General features: G+C 45.8%; 1 pseudogene; it reads right to left on the reverse strand.

Annotated features, from left to right (window-relative positions):
* Window positions 1–4,974: 4,974 nt before the first annotated feature.
* Window positions 4,975–5,925, reverse strand: LOC128847117 (olfactory receptor 12-like; annotated as a pseudogene).
* Between the last annotated feature and the right edge of the window lie 205 nt (window positions 5,926–6,130).

Consider the following 6,130-nt stretch of genomic DNA (forward strand, 5'->3'; position numbering starts at 1 on the left):
AATATGTATAGTAGGAGCTCATCATGTGGTGTAATGTAGCAAGCCACAGAGCATGTGGGCATCTTTAATTATTAGGGCTGTTCCAATACCAACAATGAGACCCCAGGTGTGAGGAAGGGCCCATTTATAAATAAGAACTGCAGTGCCATGTATTCTCTGACTCTCACAGTAGACTGGATGGACCCTAGACCTGCATGGGGCTACAGTGAGGTGCAATTGCTGCACTGCAAGACAGTCAGAACACATCCAGGACATACTGAACTCAACTCCACTGCTAGACTTAAGGGGTTTATTAATGACGAAGTTTGTTACAGTGCAGGGTGTCTACATGCGTTATTCGTTCTTTGCTGTGTTGTTGTAGCTGCATTTGTCCCAGGATATTAAAGAGACAAGGTGGGTGAGGTAATATCTTTTATTGGAACAACTTCTGCTGGAGAAACAGGCAAGTTTGGAGCTTACAGAGGGCTCTTCTTCAGGTCGGAGGAAGGTTCTCAAAGAGTCACAGCTAAATATAAGTGTGGAACAGATAAAGAGTTAGCACATGTTGCAAGAGACCGTTCATGGTGAGCTGAGCAGTGAACACCTCTGCAGTCATAGGACAAAGGAGGGTTAGTTGGTTAAAGATCATTGCAATGAGCCATAAATCCAGTGTCTTTATTAAATCCATGATTTTTGCTTTTTATCAGTTATGAATTTAAGTATCATTAAACAATTACAATCCATATTCTCTGGGGACTGAATGAAAGTTTTCCCAATCCTCTTCTTATTGTTCTTCAAACAACTCCCCAACCCCACCAAGCTCATATTCAGAAGCAAGCTGCCCACAGACTAGGACCCACCATCTCAAAGCGGCACCAGCCCCCTGCCATAAGAACAGATGCAAAACCTGCAAGACGTATCTCCTCTGCTATGATGGTTAATATCCCCACAATTCACCTTTCAAGATTCATGGGCCTGAGGCATGCCTATCCCTACATGTGGTGTACCTCATCTAGTTGGCAGTCTCAGAGCAAGTGCAAAAGTGCATGAAATGACAGGGAGAGGAGAACATTTCTCATAACTTTTAGCCCTCTGCTTAGGGCAGTCAGTGTATGGGAGACCCCAGTTTAATTTCCTTCTCTGCCTTAGAAGAAGGGATTTGAACATTGGGTTCATTGAGTCTGGAGAAGAGAAGACTGAAGGGGGATATGATAACAGTTTTCAATTGCTAAAAGGTTATTACAACAAGGAAGGAGAAAAAATGTTCTCCTTAATCACTGAGGATGGGAGAAGAAGTAATGGGCTTAAATTGCAGCAAGAGCAGTTTAGGTTGTGTAATAAGAGGAATGTAGTAAGAGTAGAAAGAGGGCCTGAAACCTAAGCCCATGAATCAGAGGCCGGGTATGAGGCCTGAGGCCTTGGCTAAAGTAGTCAAAACTCTGCTGATATAAAGCAAAGTTAAGTTGTGAGCAAGAGGCAGGCCCTGCTCTCAGAATTTGGCAAGCATAGGGATGATATTGCAAAACCACATATTACCTTAGAGGTCCTAGGCAGAAAGAATTCATGCAAGCACATTCCAGAAGGGTAGTAACAGAACATCCCGATACCCAATATGGTACAAACACATTCCCCAAAGATAACAGGAACACCCTGACCCATCTTAAGGATGTCAGGATGACAGCATGATGAATAGAGATGTTTTGATCAAACGTACAGGTACAAGGCAATGGGTGGCACCTGATACATCAGAGGTGATACGTAACTTGTTTCTATCAGTGTATAAAATGAAGACTCAAAGGGAGCGTCTTTGGCCAGACGAAGGGTGAATGGAAAGTCCCGCCATTCACTGAGCTGCATCCATTGTCACAGGCATACATGTGCTAGTATAACTGTAGATATTGATCCGGGGAGTGAGGATCGTGCTTCATTGACAATAAACCTGGCTGGGTGCCTTCATATCTAAACGGATCAGGTGGACATTGGACGGTTTGCTTGAGATCTGCTGTGCAAGCTGTCTGCACACAGCTGGGATGGCCACAGGGAGAACGCACAAATGCAGCACATTAGAAAATTCTTCCTAACTGTCAGGGTAGTTAAGCACTGGAATAACGTGCCTAGGGAGGTTGTGGAATCTCTGTCATTGGAGATTATTAAGAGCAGGTTAGACAAGCACCTGTTAGGGATGGTCTAGCTAATCCTTATTTCTGCTATGAATGCAGGGGACTGGACTAGATGACCTCTCAAGGTCCCTTCCATTCCTACTATTCTGTGATTTTAACTGTCTGTTCTCATCCTCCCATTCTGATTAGCAAAACTGCAAACGTGTAGCTATTTGGTCTTGCCATTCAGAGTCCTAAAAATTATTCTTAGCTATGTGGTATTTGGTTTTCAGCTAACAGTGACTGGACACACAGCTGACTGCTGTAATGTCAAGTTTTATTCTCCCATAACAGGTTTAGGCCTCTTCTGAGCACAACTATTCAATTCGGCCCTGCAAGCGAGTGCAGCAGAGGAATGGCTGTCTTCTCCCACTTCGTGAATTGTGCTGATGTGTCAAGAAGTTAATAAGTGTCTGGACACCAGTGTGTTCAATTCCCTTTTCTGCCTGATGAGAAGGGATTTGCCCATGGGTGTCCCACCTCTCTGTGGGGTGTTCGAACCACTGTACTATGGACTCATTCTCACTCTCCTTGTTGCTCAGTTTATGTTTAATTATCTCAGACAAAGTGGAACAGCTTCAACAGGAGAGATTTTCAGCCTACAATATATCATAGCCCCGTGGATAGGGCACTCACCTATTGGGTTAGAAACCCAAGCCGCAATACCATCCACCCATGACACAGGGAGTGGAATTGAACTCAGGTTTCTGACATCACAAATGAGTGCTCTAACCACCTGGATAAAGGTTATAAGTGAGACCTCACTTGCCCCCCAACCATTAAGTGCCACTTTAGGTGTTGCTCCTAGCCCTTCTACTAGTTTGAGCCCCACAGGCTAAGTAGTTGGTGCAACATCTAATCTTAGGACCCCATTGGGGCCTATGTATGTGAGAGGCACTGAGGCACCTAGACCAAAGTTTCTGTGCACATGCTGACTGGCAGGAACTAAGTGTCTTAGGGACCTGGATGTTGGAATATCAGGTGCCTGCAGATTTTAAAGTTCCCTTGGGTTAAGCTTCACCTATTGAAGTCCCGAGACATCCACATCTGAAAGCCCACCTACATCTGAAATCCCCTCCCTCAGCCTAAGGGGAGGAATTACTGAACCCAGGGCTCAAGCAATTCTGGGGACAATTAATGAGAAAACAGGGACACTAGTGAGGGTTATAGGTTAATAATCAGGGATTCAGAGGGGGACACTGAGCAAAAAAACCCAGAGAGTGCCCACTTCTCCTCAAAGGTATCTAGGGAGCCAGCGGATGCGCCTGAGAGGAACTCTGCCCAGATACGTGAGCCAAGGGAGGAGCGGAAATAGGCCCCACAGTCACAGAGCACCTCCTTGTCCAACATCCTCCTCCTGGTATGGTGGATGGCCACCTTTGCCAGTGAGAGGAGTAGGTTGACAAGGAAGTCTCATGATTGCCTAGGGCTATGTATGAGGTGTGCATAAATCAGGAGGTGTGCGAAAAGAGCAGCCAGAATTGAAGAAGAAATATCTGGCAGAGCCAGGAAAGGGGCTGCAACTTGGCGCACTCAACATAGATGTACGTCAGAGTCTCCCTCGTGCTGAAGAATGGGAAAGTTTGGAGGGGGGCGGTGAACCACACCAGGTATACCTCCATGCTCCTGGCTCCATGAAGGAGCCACCAACTAATATCCCTGGTGGGCCGTGGGACCAAGGTGGAATACAGACTGGCCCACCAGGGTTCCTCCCCTTCCACAGGTTGTAGGGGGTCCCACCACTAGTGTTGTGGTAGGACACATGTTTGAGGAAAGGGAAAGTGTGGAGCATTAGTGCATACAGCTGTTTCCTAGGAATGGTTTGGAAATGGCCTGGCTTCAGGTCACGCAGCTGGCTCAGGTTTTGGGGGGGAGAGGGATGCCTCATGGGGCAGGGGCCTAATGGGGGTGAGGGGTGGGTGGGGAGCACCCTTCCACAGGGCCCACTCAAGGAAGACCCGAGAGGCAAGTGGTAAGGCTGCCCTCACCCCCTGGAGTATGCACTGGTGGGTATGAGGGGTGGAGAGCCCCATGCATGGACCAAGCACCAGGGGATCCATCCACTCCTTCCAATGGTAGTTCAGGAGGTCTCCAATACTGGTTAAGCTGCAGCTGAGCAGGGGTTCGTGGATCTCAGTGAACTCAGATGTTGGACTTAGGCACTTAAACTATCCATTAGGTGCCCTAGTATTTTTGTGGTGTACACTAATTTAATTAGGATTTGGCTATGGCTTAGACCTATTCTTTGGATATAGGAAAAAATATACAAAAGAGTAAATACTTTCCTGCTGTTAACATGATATATCTTAACTTTTCAGAGAAATAGACATACAGCATCAGCCCAGTGTTCCTCCTCATCCAAGCACCCCTAGGTAATGGTGGACAGTATCAGTTGCTTCATAAAAAGGACAATTATAGGATATATTCTGAGGAATATTTCTTTTAGCTCAGGCAGTGACTAGTTGTTTCAAGTTTTGTAGCACTAAGGTCTCCATAAATGATAAAGGCATTTTAGAACACTGTAAATCTCTGAATAATCTCCGGCGCCACTGATGTGCACAGGTATGATTGGAGAACTAGCTAGAGAGAGACACAGAGGCAGGTGGTAGCAACAGTCAAAAACAGAAAGAGAGACAGAAAGATGAGCTGTTACACTACTTGTCCACCCACTTATCTCAAAAACTCGTGTTATAGTTGGACAGGTAATAAGGAAGAAAATCAATCAAACATTTTGTCATAATTTGATTTTACTTTTTCTACTTACCCCAGATTTTTTAGGGCAAATTAAAAAGAACCCTGACACGGTGTGCTCAGTCTCTATGTTCAATGGCAATGCTCATTTTTTCAAGGATTTGTGGCCCATAGCCCTGCTCAAACCTTCTCTCACATCCTTGTTCCTACATCTTTAGATGAAGGGATTCAACATGGGGATGACAAAGGTATAAAACACTGATACTGCTTTCCTTGGGTACAGAGAAGACAGCCAAGTGGGCTGGGCATACATGAAAGCAGTGGTCCCATAAAATAAAGTCACAACTACCAGGTGGGAGGTGCAGGTGTAGAAGGCTCTCTGTCGGCCCTCGGCAGAGCAAATCCTGAGGATAGTGGAGATGATATAAAAGTAGGAGATGAGCACAATCAGGGCAGTGATTGCTATGGTGAGGCCACATAAGATAAACATCACAATATTATTGACAAAAGTGTCACTGCAGGACAGACTAATCAAGGAAGGGCCATCACAGAAGCAATGATCAATCTCATTAGACCCACAGAAGTTCAGCTAAAGGTGAAGCCTGTTTGTACCAACGGAATTCACACAACTGCAGATATACGACCCCACCACCAGCTGAATGCAAACCCACTTATACATGGTGATGGGATACATGACTGGGTTGCAGATGGCAGTGTATCGATCATACCCCATCGCTGCCAGGAGGAAACCTTCAGTGGTGAGGAAGACAGCGAAGAAAAAGAATTGAGTGGCACATCCATTGTAGGAAATGGCTTTGCTCCCTGATAGGAAGCTCACCATGGTTCTGGGGGCGATGGTGGAGGAGTAACAGAGGTCTATGAGGAACGGGTTCATGAGGAAGAAGTACATGGGAGAGTGCAGGCAAGAGTTGGCTCTGATGATGAGGACCAGGATGGTGTTCCCCATTATAGTTACTATGTAAATCACTGGTAATCTTGCAAAGGGGACCACCTGGAGCCCTCGTCCCTTTCCAAACCCCATCAGGATGAATTCTGTGACTGCTGTGCGATTTCCCTCTCTTACTGTCTCCATGGATGTTAAATCCTTGGGAAAAGGAATGAGATAAGGATTAAAGAAAGGGCAAATGAAGAATATGCAATGAAAGGCTTAATGAAAAGAGGGAGGATGGATAAGGGGAAAAGACCCTGGTGAGAGACCCTGCTGATCAATGTTCATTTTCCTGCTCTGGCACAGCCTTCCCTTGCATCATTGGATAAATTTCTTATGCTGGGATTTCCAA

This window comes from Malaclemys terrapin, chromosome 12 (genome assembly GCF_027887155.1).
Source record: "Malaclemys terrapin pileata isolate rMalTer1 chromosome 12, rMalTer1.hap1, whole genome shotgun sequence".
Lineage (NCBI taxonomy): Eukaryota > Metazoa > Chordata > Testudines > Emydidae > Malaclemys > Malaclemys terrapin.